The sequence below is a fragment of the Prunus avium genome, chromosome 3 (assembly GCF_965620075.1).
Source record: "Prunus avium chromosome 3, drPruAviu1.hap1.1, whole genome shotgun sequence".
NCBI classification, from domain to species: Eukaryota; Viridiplantae; Streptophyta; class Magnoliopsida; order Rosales; family Rosaceae; genus Prunus; species Prunus avium.
In genome coordinates this window covers 18,992,771-19,011,026 of record NC_142286.1, presented here as the reverse complement: position 1 = coordinate 19,011,026, position 18,256 = coordinate 18,992,771, and positions in this window count along the sequence as shown.

Sequence of the window (18,256 nt, the reverse complement as noted above, 5' to 3'; positions counted from 1 at the left end):
ATTGGAGTGGTTGGTGTATTCCATACTTCTAGCGATTGGATTTCACTCAAAACTCACCAAAATGACTCCACCCACCATATTATGATGTTGCCCAAGATTTGGGATCGATCCGAAATCAATAGGTGTGAGAAATTGGTCAATTCAGTTCCAACGACAGTTCGTTCGTAATCAGAGTAGTTGTTGTATTCCATACTTCTAGCGTTTGGATTACACTCAAAACACACGACATGACTCCTCCCACCATATTATGATGTTGCCCAAGTTTGGGGCTCAATCCGAAATCAATAGGTGTGGGAAATTGGACAATTCAAGTGCAACGTCTGTTCGTTCCTAATTGGAGTGGCTGGTGTACTCCATACTTCTAGCAATTGGATTTCACTCAAAACTACCCAAATGACTCCTCCCACCATATTATGATGTTGCCCAAGTTTTGGGATCGATCCGAAATCAATAGGTGTTCCAAATTGGACAATTCAAGTTCAACGGCAGTTCGTTCCTAATTGGAGTGGTTGGTGTATTCCATACTTCTAGCGATTGGATTTCACTCAAAACTCACCAAATGACTCCTCCCATCATATTATGATGTGGCCCAAGTTTGGGGCTCGATCCGAAATCAATAGGTGTTCCAAATTGGACAATTCAAGTTCAACGCAGTTCGTTCCTAATTGGAGTGGTTGGTGTATTCCATACTTCTAGCGATTGGATTTCACTCAAAACACACCAAATGACTCCTCCCACCATATTATGACGTTGCCCAAGTTTGGGGCTCGATCCGAAATCAACAGGTGTGAGAAATTTGACAATTGAAGTTCAACGGCAGTTCGTTCCTAATTGGAGTGGTTGGTGTACTCCATACTTTTAGCGATTGGATTTCACTCAAAACTACCCAAATGACTCCTCACACCATATTATGATGTTGCCCAAGTTTTGGGCTCGATCCGAAATCAATAGGTGTGAGAAATTGGTCAATTCAATTTCAACGACAGTTCGTTCCTAATCGGAGTAGTTGTTGTATTCCATACTTCTAGCGATTGGATTTCACTCAAAACTCACCAAATGACTCCTCCCACGATATTATGATGTTGCCCAAGTTTTGGGCTCGATCCGAAATCAATAGGTGTGAGAAATTGGTCAATTCAATTTCAACGACAGTTCGTTCCTAATCGGAGTAGTTGTTGTATTCCATACTTCTGGCGATTGGATTTCACTCAAAATTCCCCAAATGACTCCTCCCACAATATTATGATGTTGCCCAAGTTTTGGGCTCGATCCGAAATCAATAAGTGTGAGAAATTGGACAAGTCAAGTTCAACGGCAGTTCGTTCCTAATTCGAGTGGTTGGTGTATTCCATACTTCTAGCGATTGGATTTCACTCAGAACTCACCAAATGACTCCTCCCACCATATTATGATGTTGCCCAAGTTTTGGGCTTGATCCGAAATCAATAGGTGTGAGAAATTGGACACTTCAAGTTCAACAGCAGTTCGTTCCTAATTGGAGTGGTTGGTGTATTCCATACTTCTAGCGATTGGATTTCACTCAAAACTCACCAAATGACTCCTCTCACCATATTATGATGTTGCCCAAGTTTGGGGCTCGATCCGAAACAATAGGTGTGAGAAATTGGACAATTCAAGTTCAACGGTAGTTCGTTCCTAATTGGAGTGGTTGGTGTATTCCATACTTCTAGCGATTGGATTTCACTCAAAACTCACCAAATGACTTCTCCCACGATATTATGATTTTGCCCAAGTTTTGGGCTCGATCCGAAATCAATAGGTGTGAGAAATTGGTCAATTCAATTTCAACGACAGTTCGTTCCTAATCGGAGTAGTTGCAGTAATCCATACTTCTAGCAATTGGATTTCACTCAAAACTCACCAAATGACTCCTCCCACCATATTATGATGTTTCCCAAGTTTTAGGCTCGATCCGAAATCAATAGGTGTGAGAAATTGGACAATTCAAGTTCAACGGCAGTTCGTTCCAAATTGGAGTGGTTTGTGTATTCCATACTTCTAGCGATTGGATTTCACTCAAAATTCACCAAATGACTCCTCACACCATATTATGATGTTGCCCAAGTTTTGGGATCGATACGAAATCAATAGTTGTGAGAAATTGGTCAATTCAATTTGGACGACAGTTCGTTCCTAATCGGAGTAGTTGTTGTATTCCATACTTCTAGCGATTGGATTTCACTCAAAACTCACCAAATGACACCTCCCACGATATTATGATGTTGCCCAAGTTTAGGGCTCGATCCGAAATCAATAACTGTGAGAAATTGGACAAGTCAAGTTCAACGGCAGTTCATTCCTAATTGGAGTGGTTGGTGTATTCCATACTTCTAGAGATTGGATTTCAATCAAAACTCACCAAATGACTCCTCCCACCCTATTATGATGTTGCCCAAGTTTTGGGCTCGATCCGAAATCAATAGGTGTGAGAAATTGCACAATTCAAGTTCAACGGCAGTTCGTTCCTAATTGGACTGGTTGGTGTATTCCATACTTCTAGTGATTGGATTTCACTCAAAACTCACCAAATGACTCCTCCCACCATATTATGATGTTGCCCAAGTTTTGGGCTCGATCCGAAATCAATAGGTGTTCCAAATTGGACAATTCAAGTTCAACGGCAGTTCGTTCCTAATTGGAGTGGTTGGTGTATTCCAAACTTCTAGCGATTGGATTTCACTCAAAACTCACCAAATGACTCCTCTCACCATATTATGATGTTGCCCAAGTTTTGGGCTCGATCCGAAATCAATAGGTGTTCCAAATTGGACAATTCAAGTTCAACGGCAGTTCGTTCCTAACTGGAGTGGTTGGTGTATTCCAAACTTCTAGCGATTGGATTTCACTCAAAACTCACCAAATGACTCCTCCCACAATATTATGATGTTGCCCAAGTTTTGGGCTCGATCCGAAATCAATAGGTGTGAGAAATTGGATAAGTCAAGTTCAACGGCAGTTCGTTCCTAATTGGAGTGGTTGGTGTATTCCTTACTTCTAGCGATTGGATTTCTCTCAAAACTCACCAAATGACTCCTCCCACAATATTATGATGTTGCCCAAGTTTTGGGCTCGATCCGAAATCAATAGGTGTGAGAAATTGGACAAGTCAAGTTCAACGGCAGTTAGTTCCTAATTGGAGTGGTTGGTGTATTCCATACTTCTAGCGATTGGATTTCACTCAAAACTCACCAAATGAGTCCTCCCACCATATTATGATGTTGCCCTAGTTTTGGGCTCGATCCGAATTCAATTGGCGTGAGAAATTGGACAATTCCAGTTCAACGGCAGTTCCTTCCTACTTGGACTGGTTGGTGTATTCCATACTTCTAGCGATTGGATTTCACTCAAAACTCCCCAAATGACTCCTCCCACCATATTATGATGTTGCCCAAGTTTGGGGCTCGATCCGAAATCAATAGGTGTGAGAAATTGGTGTTCCAAATTGGACAATTGAAGTTCAACGGCAGTTCGTTACTAATTGGAGTGGTTGGTGTATTCCACACTTCTAGCGATTGGATTTCACTCAAAACTCACCAAATGACTCCTCCCACCATATTACGATGTTGCCCAAGTTTTGGGCTCGATCCGAAATCAATAGGTGTGAGAAATTGGTCAATTCAATTCCAACGACAGTTTGTTCCTAATCGGAGTAGTTGTTGAATTCCATACTTCTAGCGTTTGGATTTCGCTCAAAACTCACCAACTGACTCCTCCCACCATATTATGATGTTGGCCAAGTTTTGGGCTCGATCCGAAATCAATAGGTGTGCCAAATTGGACAATTCAAGTTCAACGGCAGTTCGTTCCTAATTGGAGTGGTTGGTATATTCCATACTTCTAGCGATTGTATTTCACTCACCACATGACCCCTCCCACCATATTATAATGTTGCCCAAGTTTGGGGCTCGATCCAAAAAATCAATAGGTTTGAGAAATTGGACAATTCAAGTTCAACGGCAGTTCGTTCCTCATTGGAGTGGTTGGTGTATTCCATACTTCTTGCGATTGGATTTCACTCAAAACTCACCAAATGACTCCTCCCACCGTATTATGATGTTGCACAAGTTTGGGGTTCGATCCGAAATCAATAGGTGTTAGAAATTGGACAATTCAAGTTCAACGGCAGTTCTTTCCTAATGGGAGTGGTTGGTGTATTCCATACTTCTAGGGATTGGATTTCACTCAAAACTCACCAAATGACTCCTCCCACCATATTATGATGTTGCCCAACTTTTGGGTTCGATCCGTAATCAATAGGAGTTCCAAATTGGACAATTCAAGTTCAACGGCAGTTCATTCCTAATTGGAGTGGTTGGTGTATTCCATACTTCTAGCGATTGGATTTCACTCAAAACTCGCCAAATGACTCCTCCCACCATATTATGATGTTGCCCAAGTTTTGGGCTCGATCCGAAATCAATAGGTGTTCCAAATTGGACAATACAAGTTCAACGGCAGTTCGTTCCTAATTGGAGTGGTTGGTGTATTCCATACTTCTAGCGATTGTATTTCACTCAAAACTCACCAAATGACTCCTCCCACCATATGATGATGTTGCCCAAGTTTTGGGCTCGATCCGAAATCAATAGGTGTTCCAAATTGGACAATTCAAGTTCAACGGCAGTTCTTTCCTAATTGGAGTGGTTGGTGTATTCCATACTTCTAGCGATTGGATTTCACTCAAAACTAACCAAATGACTCCTCCCACCATATTACGACGTTGCCCAAGTTTTGGGATCGATCCGAAATCAATAGGTGTGAGAAATTGGACAATTCAAGTTCAACGGCAGTTCGTTCCGAATTGGAGTGGTTGGTGTATTCCATACTTCTAGCGATTGGATTTCACTCAAAACTCACCAAAATGACTCCTCCCACCATATTATGATGTTGCCCAAGCTTTTGGCTAGATCCGAAATCAATAGGTGTTCCAAATTGGAAAATTCATGTTCAACGGCAGTTCGTTCCTAATTGGAGTGGTTGGTGTATTCCATACTACTAGCGATTGTATTTCACTCAAAACTCACCAAATGACTCCTCCCACCGTATTATGGTGTTGCCCAAGTTTTGGGATCAATCCGAAATCAATAGGTGTTCGAAATTGGACAATTCAAGTTCAACGGCAGTTCATTCTTAATTGGAGCGGTTGGTGTATTCCATACTTCTAGCGATTGGATTTCACTCAAAACTCACCAAATGACTCCTCCCACCATATTATGATGTTGCCCAAGTTTGGGGCTCGATCCGAAATCAATAGGTGTGAGAAATTGGACAATTCAAGTTCAACGGCAGTTCGTTCCTAATTGGGGTGGTTGGTGTATTCCATACTTCTAGGGATTGGATTTCACTCAAAACTCACCAAATGACTCCTCCTACCATATTATGATGTTGCCCAAGTTTTGGGCTCGATCCGAAATCAATAGGTGTTCGAAATTGGACAATTCAAGTTCAACGGCAGTTCGTTCCTAGTTGGTGTGGTTGGTGTATTCCATACTTTTAGCGATTGGATTTGACTCAAAACTAACAAAATGACTCCTCCCACCATATTATGATGTTGCCCAAGCTTTTGGCTCGATCCGAAATCAATAGGTGTTCCAAATTGGAAAATTCAAGTTCAACGGAAGTTCGTTCCTAATTGGAGTGGTTGGGGTATTCCATACTTCTAGCGATTGGATTTCCCCCAAAACTCACCAAATGACTCCTCCCACCGTAGTATGATGTCGCACAAGTTTGGGGTTCGATCCGAAATCAATAGGTGTGAGAAATTGGACAATTCAAGTTCAACGGCAGTTCGTTCCTAATTGGAGTGGTTGGTTTATTCCACACTTCTAGCGGTTGGATTTCACTCAAACTCACCAAATGTCTCCTCCCACCATATTATGATGTTGCCCAAGTTTTGGGCTCGATCCGAACTCAATAGGTGTTCCAAATTGGACAATTCAAGTTCAACGGCAGTTCTTTCCTAATTGGAGTGGTTGGTTTATTCCATACTTCTAGCGATTGGATTTCACTCAAAACTCACCAAATGACTCCTCCCACCATATTATGATGTTGCCCAAGTTTGGACTCGATCCGAAATCAATAGGTGTGAGAAATTGGACAATTCAAGTTCAACGGCAGTTCGTTCCTAATTGGAGTGGTTGGTGTATTCCATACTTCTAGCGATTGGATTTCACTCAAAACTCACCAAATGACTCCTCCCTCCATATTATGATGTTGCCCAAGCTTTTGGCCCGATCCAAAATCAATAGGTGTGAGAAATTGGACAATTCAAGTTCAACGGCAGTTCGTTCCTAATTGGAGTGGTTGGTGTATTCCATACTTCTAGCGATTTGATTTCATTCAAAACTCACCAAATGACTCCTCCCACCATATTATGATGTTGCCCAAGTTTTGGGCTCGATCCGAAATCAAGAGGTGTGAGAAATTGGACAATTCAAGTTCAATGGCAGTTCGTTCCTAATTGGGGTGGTTGGTGTATTCCATACTTCTAGCGATTGGATTTCACTCAAAACTCACCAAATGACTCCTCCTACCATATTATGATGTTGCCCAAGTTTTGGGCTCGATCCGAAATCAATAGGTGTTCCAAATTGGACAATTCAAGTTCAACGGCAGTTCGTTCCTAATTGGAGTGGTTGGTGTATTCCATACTTCTAGGGATTGGATTTCCCCCAAAACTCACCAAATGACTCCTCCCACCGTAGTATGATGTCGCACAAGTTTGGGGTTCGATCCGAAATCAATAGGTGTGAGAAATTGGACAATTCAAGTTCAACGGCAGTCCGTTCCTAATTGGAGTGGTTGGTTTATTCCATACTTCTAGTGATTGGATTTCACTCAAACTCACCAAATGTCTCCTCCCACCATATTATGATGTTGCCCAAGTTTTGGGCTCGATCCGAACTCAATAGGTGTTCCAAATTGGACAATTCAAGTTCAACGGCAGTTCGTTCCTAATTGGAGTGGTTGGTGTATTCCATACTTCTAGCGATTGGATTTCACTCAAAACTCACCAAATGACTCCTCCCACCATATTATGATGTTGCCCAAGTTTGGACTCGATACGAAATCAATAGGTGTGAGAAATTGGACAATTTAAGTTCAACGGCAGTTCGTTCCTAATTGGAGTGGTTGGTGTATTCAATACTTCTAGCGATTGCATTTCACTCAAAACTCACCAAATGACTCCTCCCACCATATTATGATGTTGCCCAAGTTTTGGGCTCGATCCGAAATCAATAGGTGTTCCAAATTGGACAATTCAAGTTCAACGGCAGTTCGTTCCTAATTGGAGTGGTTGGTGTATTCCATACTTCTAGCGATTGGATTTCACTCAAACTCACCAAATGACTCCTCCCACCATATTATGATGTTGCCCAAGTTTTGGGCTCGATCCGAAATCAATAGGTCTTCCAAATTGGACAATTCAAGTTCAACGGCAGTTCGTTCCTAATTGGAGTGGTTGGTGTATTCCATACTTCTAGCGATTTGATTTCACTCAAAACTCACCAAATGACTCCTCCCACCATATTATGATGTTGCCCAAGTTTTGGGCTCCATCCGAAATCAATAGGTGTGAGAAATTGGACAATTCAAGTTCAACGGCAGTTCGTTCCTAATTGGAGTGGTTGGTGTATTCCATACTTCTAGCGATTGGATTTCACTCAAAACTCACCAAATGACTCCTCCTACCATATTATGATGTTGCCCAAGTTTTGGGCTCGATCCGAAATCAATAGGTGTTCCAAATTGGACAATTCAAGTTCAACGGCAGTTCGTTCCTAATTGGAGTGGTTGGTGTATTCCATACTTCTAGCGATTGGATTTCACTCAAAACTCACCAAATGACTCCTCCCTCCATATTATGATGTTGCCCAAGCTTTTGGCCCGATCCAAAATCAATAGGTGTGAGAAATTGGACAATTCAAGTTCAACGGCAGTTCGTTCCTAATTGGAGTGGTTGGTGTATTCCATACTTCTAGCGATTTGATTTCATTCAAAACTCACCAAATGACTCCTCCCACCATATTATGATGTTGCCCAAGTTTTGGGCTCGATCCGAAATCAAGAGGTGTGAGAAATTGGACAATTCAAGTTCAATGGCAGTTCGTTCCTAATTGGGGTGGTTGGTGTATTCCATACTTCTAGCGATTGGATTTCACTCAAAACTCACCAAATGACTCCTCCTACCATATTATGATGTTGCCCAAGTTTTGGGCTCGATCCGAAATCAATAGGTGTTCCAAATTGGACAATTCAAGTTCAACGGCAGTTCGTTCCTAATTGGAGTGGTTGGTGTATTCCATACTTCTAGGGATTGGATTTCCCCCAAAACTTACCAAATGACTCCTCCCACCGTAGTATGATGTCGCACAAGTTTGGGGTTCGATCCGAAATCAATAGGTGTGAGAAATTGGACAATTCAAGTTCAACGGCAGTCCGTTCCTAATTGGAGTGGTTGGTTTATTCCATACTTCTAGTGATTGGATTTCACTCAAACTCACCAAATGTCTCCTCCCACCATATTATGATGTTGCCCAAGTTTTGGGCTCGATCCGAACTCAATAGGTGTTCCAAATTGGACAATTCAAGTTCAACGGCAGTTCGTTCCTAATTGGAGTGGTTGGTGTATTCCATACTTCTAGCGATTGGATTTCACTCAAAACTCACCAAATGACTCCTCCCACCATATTATGATGTTGCCCAAGTTTGGACTCGATACGAAATCAATAGGTGTGAGAAATTGGACAATTTAAGTTCAACGGCAGTTCGTTCCTAATTGGAGTGGTTGGTGTATTCAATACTTCTAGCGATTGCATTTCACTCAAAACTCACCAAATGACTCCTCCCACCATATTATGATGTTGCCCAAGTTTTGGGCTCGATCCGAAATCAATAGGTGTTCCAAATTGGACAATTCAAGTTCAACGGCAGTTCGTTCCTAATTGGAGTGGTTGGTGTATTCCATACTTCTAGCGATTGGATTTCACTCAAACTCACCAAATGACTCCTCCCACCATATTATGATGTTGCCCAAGTTTTGGGCTCGATCCGAAATCAATAGGTCTTCCAAATTGGACAATTCAAGTTCAACGGCAGTTCGTTCCTAATTGGAGTGGTTGGTGTATTCCATACTTCTAGCGATTGGATTTCACTCAAAACTCACCAAATGACTCCTCCCACCATATTATGATGTTGCCCAAGTTTTGGGCTCGATCCGAAATCAATAGGTGTGAGAAATTGGACAATTCAAGTTCAACGGCAGTTCGTTCCTAATTGGAGTGGTTGGTGTATTCCATACTTCTAGCGATTGGATTTCACTCAAAACTCACCAAATGACTCCTCCTACCATATTATGATGTTGCCCAAGTTTTGGGCTCGATCCGAAATCAATAGGTGTTCCAAATTGGACAATTCAAGTTCAACGGCAGTTCGTTCCTAATTGGAGTGGTTGGTGTATTCCATACTTCTAGCGATTGGATTTCACTCAAAACTCACCAAATGACTCCTCCCACCATATTATGATGATGCCCAAGTTTTGGGCTCGATCCGAAATCAATAGGTGTGAGAAATTGGACAATTCAAGTTCAACGGCAGTTCGTTCCGAATTGGAGCGGTGTTAAGCTCATAATTTCATACATATACATGCCCTATTTACTTACTTCTTTTGCTTAGTTTCTTAGATTTCTAAGTTATTTGCCTCCCTTTGTGTGTTTTGTAGGCAAATAGAGCAAGAGAGCATAATTCATGCAATTCAAGCATGTTAAAGCCTAATTTGGATGAATGGATGAAGAGCTTAAAAGACAAACTCATTTTGGCTACAGCCCCCTGCCAGTCCAGTTCCGTAGGTCATATTACAAGCTTTGTTTCAGCAACCTACACGGCTCGGATGATGCCACATTCTTCATGAAAGTTGTTCCAATTGGTGTGTACTATAACATATCCAAACTTCAGCCCCATTGGATAAATCTGGAGTCCGTTACCTAGCAAACACAGAACCATGCTCAGGATGGATCTTATCAGCGCGGAAAATGAGTTAGCAATTTGTTTCGGCCTTAACTTCTTCCTCCGACCTTGGATTGGCCCAAATAACATATGGATGCAAAAGAAGACATTCTGAACTTCAATTTCGAGTGCTTAAAGTCCTAATTTGATTAAGAGAAGCCCAAGTTGTAAGCCCTTGAAGTTGCTGGTCATGCTGACCTCAGCATGTGCTGGTTGGATGCTTGGTCATGGTGAGCTAGGTATGAGCTATCATTTCTGGTTGGAAGCTTGGTCATGGTGACATGAAGATGAGCTAGGGCTGCTGGTGGGATCTATTGGTGAAGTGCATCAACCAATTCAAGATTTTCTAATACAAGTGCATCACCCAATTTAGATTTTCTAATACAAGTGCATCAACCATTTCAGATTTTATAAAACAAGTGTTGTATGCATTAGCCATATTGAATTCAGATTTTCACTTCCCCTAGGCCTATAAATAGGGAAGTTCTCTAAGCTTGTAAACACACCCCAAGGGGGGGAGCTCTCAAACACTTCTCTAGAGCTCCCTTCCCTTCTCTCCCTCAAATTCTCTTAGTTTCTCTTTCTAGTTTTCAATTGTTATAATGAGATCTTTTTGCTGAAATTTTCTCTTTAAGTCTTTCCAAGTTCTACTTTAATTTTCATTGTTATGTAAATTCTTTTCTTTAGTTTCAAGTTTGATTAGTTTCCAAGTTTCAATTATGGTTCATGTTCTTATTCATTATGCTTATAAGTTAATATGCTAGTTTGAATGATTGATCACCATTTAGGCTTGCATGTTAGCTATCTTGGTTTGAATTAAGAGTATACACCATGCTTTAATTCGAATTGAACTATGAATAGGAAGAGTATGTATGGACATTCGACAACAGGGATTAGATACATGCTTGGTTGTTTAAATTGTTCTTCTATGCTTAATGGGTTCCTAATGCTTAATTTTAGGTTAGACAACAAATGATCAAATTAGGGAATTAGGAACACAAGGTTATGACCAAACACCATGGCTTAATCATACTTTAGCTAGAATCAATCCGTTAATCTAATTGAACTTGGGAACTTATCTACTTGAGTTAGTTATTTTCTTTCTTTCTTGTTTTATTTATTTCCCTTCTTTTTCATTTCTGTTTTGTGTAGGGAAAATGAATTGAATCATTCAATCACCAATCCTCGTGGGATCGACCTCGCACTTACATACGCTAAACTACCAACGGTTCGTGCACTTGCGAGTATCACAAGTTGAGGATGCAGCTTAATCCATTTTGGTGCAGCTGAATCTACGCAACAAGTTTTTGGCGCCGTTGCCGGGGATCGGTAACATTGTTTGATTCTATTTGGCTTTCCTACTTTATTTTTTTTTTCTTAACTGGACAATTTCAAGTTTTAAAGTTAATGACGTTAATGGACAAGTTGTGTTTGTAGTCCAACAGAAAAGGACAATTGCCCAACAAGCAAGAGAACTGGGTTTAAGTCCCAGCTTACACAACCCATTGGTGCTTGTTGCTTTGAAGCATGGAATTGGACTTGTATTGATTTTTCCTTTTCATTTTTAGTTTTTTTTTTTTTATATTTCGTAATCCTTTAATTCCGTTTCAAGTTTTTGTGTGTGTTTGTTTTAGCAATGTAAATAGGTCAATAAAAATGGAGAGAGATGGCAACTTCAAAGATAGGAAGTGTGGAGTAGTGGGAGAAGTCGCGACCTCCAAATGCATCACGCTCGACCTAATCGCTTCAAGGGGGAGCATTTCAATCCTTTCTCTTTACTTGTTATTATTTTAAATTTCTGTTTCTTTTTTTATAAAAATTTAAAAAAATAAAATAAATTTAAAATTTTAAAAAGATTTTTCATATGAGCTGACTTACGGTAACTCCAGTGAGCACTTCCGTCAATACAGTGTCTAGGAGTTCTTTAGGCGACACCTTCGGTGTCTAAGAAGTTTGGGTTTTAAGCGGGACCATTGTGACCCCTCCAATCTTCCCGGATCCCCTGGCTGTGTTTTCTGAGGCCCTTAACTGGTCATCCGTGAGTTGCTTATATATTCATTTTTTTTTTATAAATTTTTTCTTTCTAAACCTTCTTCTTAACTTTTCCCCTTATCATTTACATGTTCTCAATCATCTTTACTTTGCTTTAACATTGAGGACAATGCTTCATTTAAGTTTGGGGGTGCTGGAAAGTTTTTAGCTTTTGTGTTTGTGTCTGAAAACGTAGGCTTCTTCATTGTTACAATTTTTTTTTTCTGCTACTGTTTTGAAAGTTTGGTCCACGTTGTGTTCTTCATTTTTTCATGCTGAATCCAACGACGTAAAGAACGTTAAATTTGACCAAGTGGTTTGAAAGTTACATGTCAAAACAGATTATATGTTGAAATTGAGCAGAATAGCAATTTGAAACCTCACGTTTTTCTTTTATGTTTCTTTTCTTTGAGTCATTTTCAGTTTTCCTTCCCACACCAATGTTAAATCTTGAGTCTAACTTCTAATATGGCTCTTAGGAATTTGATAAGCATTGTGTTAGGTCTGAATCTTATTCTTTTGCTAGCTAAGTCTCACATAATTATGCTTGAGCTTTCTATGCACTTTAGCCATGATTATACAACTCTTGCATGTCTTACCCAATTGTATGCATTTTTGCTTGTGTGATTAACTGGAATGTCAAGTTTATAACTAAGATATGATTTAGGCCATCTTTGTTAAGCCTCTTTCTTTTTCCTCCATCAACCCATACAATACATATTCCATTGTAAACCCCTTTGTGCTCAAACACTTAGCAATTTCTTTCTATCACCTTATCATCCATTAAACATCCTACCATCTAGGGGACATGTAGAGTATGATTGTATTTGAGATTGTAATGTATTCAAGGCAATAAATGAGCTATTAAAAAAAAATTCAGAAGAAAAAGAGAAAAGAAGTGTGGCCAATGTAGTCACGACCCTAGGGTGATATAAGGAGAAATCAAGGTGATCTAGGGTAAAGAGCCGCAAAATTGGGCCAAATATTATACAAAGTGTGTAAATGTCAAAATCAAATTGTGAAGTGATTCAATTGCAAAATCTGGTATTGTGAGCTTTTCAATTTATGTGCCTTACATTTCAAATGTCAATGATCTTGTTTACATGATATGCTCTACTTTGTTCCTTAGACTTTGTGTTCCAATATCCATTCCTTTTCTAACCATTACATTACATCCATGAGTAAAGTCCTATTGATTTTGGTTTAGCTTGGCAAACTTGTGTTCATTCTTGCAGGAATTCATATCGTTGTTTGAGAAGCATGAGTTGTATCTTCATGGCTATTTCACACACACACCTTGAGCATGATTTTTTGTGAGATTGTGGTAGCACTTGAATAATGTTTAGAAGTTCCTTAGTGCTTGTTTTGTTCCTTGTTGAGCCATGTCTACGAAGTTTAAATTTCTGTCTGGTTGGAAGGTTAACGTTTTTGTATTTTGTTTTGCTTAAGGACTAACAAATCTATTAAGTTTTCTAACCATTTTGTTTTGTAGAGTTAGAAAAACGTTTGTGGGTATCGTATCTGTTAAACCCTCAGGAGACACAACTCCTCCTACTAGGGATGCCTAGAGGTTTAAAGGCTTGTTGCATACGCTCAATGCAATCGAGTTACCTACGAAAGTGGTCTAGTTAACTTCTTGTTTTGTTTTTATTTTTTTGTTTTTATTTTTATTTTTATTTTTTTTCTTTTGTTTTGCTCGAGGACTAGCAAAATCTAAGTTTGGGGGTATGTTAAGCTCATAATTTCATACATATACATGCCCTATTTACTTACTTCTTTTGCTTAGTTTCTTAGATTTCTAAGTTATTTGCCTCCCTTTGTGTGTTTTGTAGGCAAATAGAGCAAGAGAGCATAATTCATGCAATTCAAGCATGTTAAAGCCTAATTTGGATGAATGGATGAAGAGCTTAAAAGACAAACTCATTTTGGCTACAGCCCCCTGCCAGTCCAGTTCCGTAGGTCATATTACAAGCTTTGTTTCAGCAACCTACACGGCTCGGATGATGCCACATTCTTCATGAAAGTTGTTCCAATTGGTGTGTACTATAACATATCCAAACTTCAGCCCCATTGGATAAATCTGGAGTCCGTTACCTAGCAAACACAGAACCATGCTCAGGATGGATCTTATCAGCGCGGAAAATGAGTTAGCAATTTGTTTCGGCCTTAACTTCTTCCTCCGACCTTGGATTGGCCCAAATAACATATGGCTGGAAAGAAGACATTCTGAACTTCAATTTCGAGTGCTTAAAGTCCTAATTTGATTAAGAGAAGCCCAAGTTGTAAGCCCTTGAAGTTGCTGGTCATGCTGACCTCAGCATGTGCTGGTTGGATGCTTGGTCATGGTGAGCTAGGTATGAGCTATCATTTCTGGTTGGAAGCTTGGTCATGGTGACATGAAGATGAGCTAGGGCTGCTGGTGGGATCTATTGGTGAAGTGCATCAACCAATTCAAGATTTTCTAATACAAGTGCATCACCCAATTTAGATTTTCTAATACAAGTGCATCAACCATTTCAGATTTTATAAAACAAGTGTTGTATGCATTAGCCATATTGAATTCAGATTTTCACTTCCCCTAGGCCTATAAATAGGGAAGTTCTCTAAGCTTGTAAACACACCCCAAGGGGGGGAGCTCTCAAACACTTCTCTAGAGCTCCCTTCCCTTCTCTCCCTCAAATTCTCTTAGTTTCTCTTTCTAGTTTTCAATTGTTATAATGAGATCTTTTTGCTGAAATTTTCTCTTTAAGTCTTTCCAAGTTCTACTTTAATTTTCATTGTTATGTAAATTCTTTTCTTTAGTTTCAAGTTTGATTAGTTTCCAAGTTTCAATTATGGTTCATGTTCTTATTCATTATGCTTATAAGTTAATATGCTAGTTTGAATGATTGATCACCATTTAGGCTTGCATGTTAGCTATCTTGGTTTGAATTAAGAGTATACACCATGCTTTAATTCGAATTGAACTATGAATAGGAAGAGTATGTATGGACATTCGACAACAGGGATTAGATACATGCTTGGTTGTTTAAATTGTTCTTCTATGCTTAATGGGTTCCTAATGCTTAATTTTAGGTTAGACAACAAATGATCAAATTAGGGAATTAGGAACACAAGGTTATGACCAAACACCATGGCTTAATCATACTTTAGCTAGAATCAATCCGTTAATCTAATTGAACTTGGGAACTTATCTACTTGAGTTAGTTATTTTCTTTCTTTCTTGTTTTATTTATTTCCCTTCTTTTTCATTTCTGTTTTGTGTAGGGAAAATGAATTGAATCATTCAATCACCAATCCTCGTGGGATCGACCTCGCACTTACATACGCTAAACTACCAACGGTTCGTGCACTTGCGAGTATCACAAGTTGAGGATGCAGCTTAATCCATTTTGGTGCAGCTGAATCTACGCAACAAGCGGTCGGTGTATTCCATACTTCTAGCGATTGGATTTCTCCCAGAACTCACCAATTGACTCCTCCCACCGTATTATGATGTTGCACAAGTTTGGGGTTGGATCCGAAATCAATAGGTGTGAGAAATTGGACAATTCAAGTTCAACGGCAGTTCGTTCCTAATTGGAGTGGTTGGTGTATTCCATACTTCTAGCGATTGTATTTCACTCAAAACTCACCAAATGACTCCTCCCACCGTATTATGGTGTTGCCCAAGTTTTGGGATCAATCCGAAATCAATAGGTGTTCGAAATTGGACAATTCAAGTTCAACGGCAGTTCATTCTTAATTGGAGCGGTTGGTGTATTCCATACTTCTAGCGATTGGATTTCACTCAAAACTCACCAAATGACTCCTCCCACCATATTATGATGTTGCCCAAGTTTGGGGCTCGATCCGAAATCAATAGGTGTGAGAAATTGGACAATTCAAGTTCAACGGCAGTTCGTTCCTAATTGGAGTGGTTGGTGTATTCCATACTTCTAGCGATTGGATTTGACTCAAAACTCACTAAATGACTCCTCCCACCATATTATGATGTTGCCCAGGTTTTGGGCTCGATCCGAAATCAATAGGTGTTCCGAATTGGACAATTCAAGTTCAACGGCAGTTCATTCCTAATTGGAGCGGTTGGTGTATTCCATACTTCTAGCGATTGGATTTCACTCAAAACTCACCAAATGACTCCTCCCACCATATTATGATGTTGCCCAAGTTTGGGGCTCGATCCGAAATCAATAGGTGTTCGAAATTGGACAATTCAAGTTCAACGGCAGTTCGTTCCTAATTGGGGTGGTTGGTGTATTCCATACTTCTAGGGATTGGATTTCACTCAAAACTCACCAAATGACTCCTCCTACCATATTATGATGTTGCCCAAGTTTTGGGCTCGATCCGAAATCAATAGGTGTTCGAAATTGGACAATTCAAGTTCAACGGCAGTTCGTTCCTAGTTGGTGTGGTTGGTGTATTCCATACTTTTAGCGATTGGATTTGACTCAAAACTTACAAAATGACTCCTCCCACCATATTATGATGTTGCCCAAGCTTTTGGCTCGATCCGAAATCAATAGGTGTTCCAAATTGGAAAATTCAAGTTCAACGGCAGTTCGTTCCTAATTGGAGTGGTTGGTGTATTCCATACTTCTAGCGATTGGATTTCCCCCAAAACTCACCAAATGACTCCTCCCACCGTAGTATGATGTCGCACAAGTTTGGGGTTCGATCCGAAATCAATAGGTGTGAGAAATTGGACAATTCAAGTTCAACGGCAGTTCGTTCCTAATTGGAGTGGTTGGTTTATTCCACACTTCTAGCGGTTGGATTTCACTCAAACTCACCAAATGTCTCCTCCCACCATATTATGATGTTGCCCAAGTTTTGGGCTCGATCCGAACTCAATAGGTGTTCCAAATTGGACAATTCAAGTTCAACGGCAGTTCTTTCCTAATTGGAGTGGTTGGTTTATTCCATACTTCTAGCGATTGGATTTCACTCAAAACTCACCAAATGACTCCTCCCACCATATTATGATGTTTCCCAAGTTTGGACTCGATCCGAAATCAATAGGTGTGAGAAATTGGACAATTCAAGTTCAACGGCAGTTCGTTCCTAATTGGAGTGGTTGGTGTATTCCATACTTCTAGCGATTGGATTTCACTCAAAACTCACCAAATGACTCCTCCCTCCATATTATGATGTTGCCCAAGCTTTTGGCTCGATCCAAAATCAATAGGTGTGAGAAATTGGACAATTCAAGTTCAACGGCAGTTCGTTCCTAATTGGAGTGGTTGGTGTATTCCATACTTCTAGCGATTTGATTTCATTCAAAACTCACCAAATGACTCCTCCCACCATATTATGATGTTGCCCAAGTTTTGGGCTCGATCCGAAATCAAGAGGTGTGAGAAATTGGACAATTCAAGTTCAATGGCAGTTCGTTCCTAATTGGGGTGGTTGGTGTATTCCATACTTCTAGCGATTGGATTTCACTCAAAACTCACCAAATGACTCCTCCTACCATATTATGATGTTGCCCAAGTTTTGGGCTCGATCCGAAATCAATAGGTGTTCCAAATTGGACAATTCAAGTTCAACGGCAGTTCGTTCCTAATTGGAGTGGTTGGTGTATTCCATACTTCTAGGGATTGGATTTCCCCCAAAACTCACCAAATGACTCCTCCCACCGTAGTATGATGTCGCACAAGTTTGGGGTTCGATCCGAAATCAATAGGTGTGAGAAATTGGACAATTCAAGTTCAACGGCAGTCCGTTCCTAATTGGAGTGGTTGGTTTATTCCATACTTCTAGTGATTGGATTTCACTCAAACTCACCAAATGTCTCCTCCCACCATATTATGATGTTGCCCAAGTTTTGGGCTCGATCCGAACTCAATAGGTGTTCCAAATTGGACAATTCAAGTTCAACGGCAGTTCGTTCCTAATTGGAGTGGTTGGTGTATTCCATACTTCTAGCGATTGGATTTCACTCAAAACTCACCAAATGACTCCTCCCACCATATTATGATGTTGCCCAAGTTTGGACTCGATACGAAATCAATAGGTGTGAGAAATTGGACAATTTAAGTTCAACGGTAGTTCGTTCCTAATTGGAGTGGTTGGTGTATTCAATACTTCTAGCGATTGCATTTCACTCAAAACTCACCAAATGACTCCTCCCACCATATTATGATGTTGCCCAAGTTTTGGGCTCGATCCGAAATCAATAGGTGTTCCAAATTGG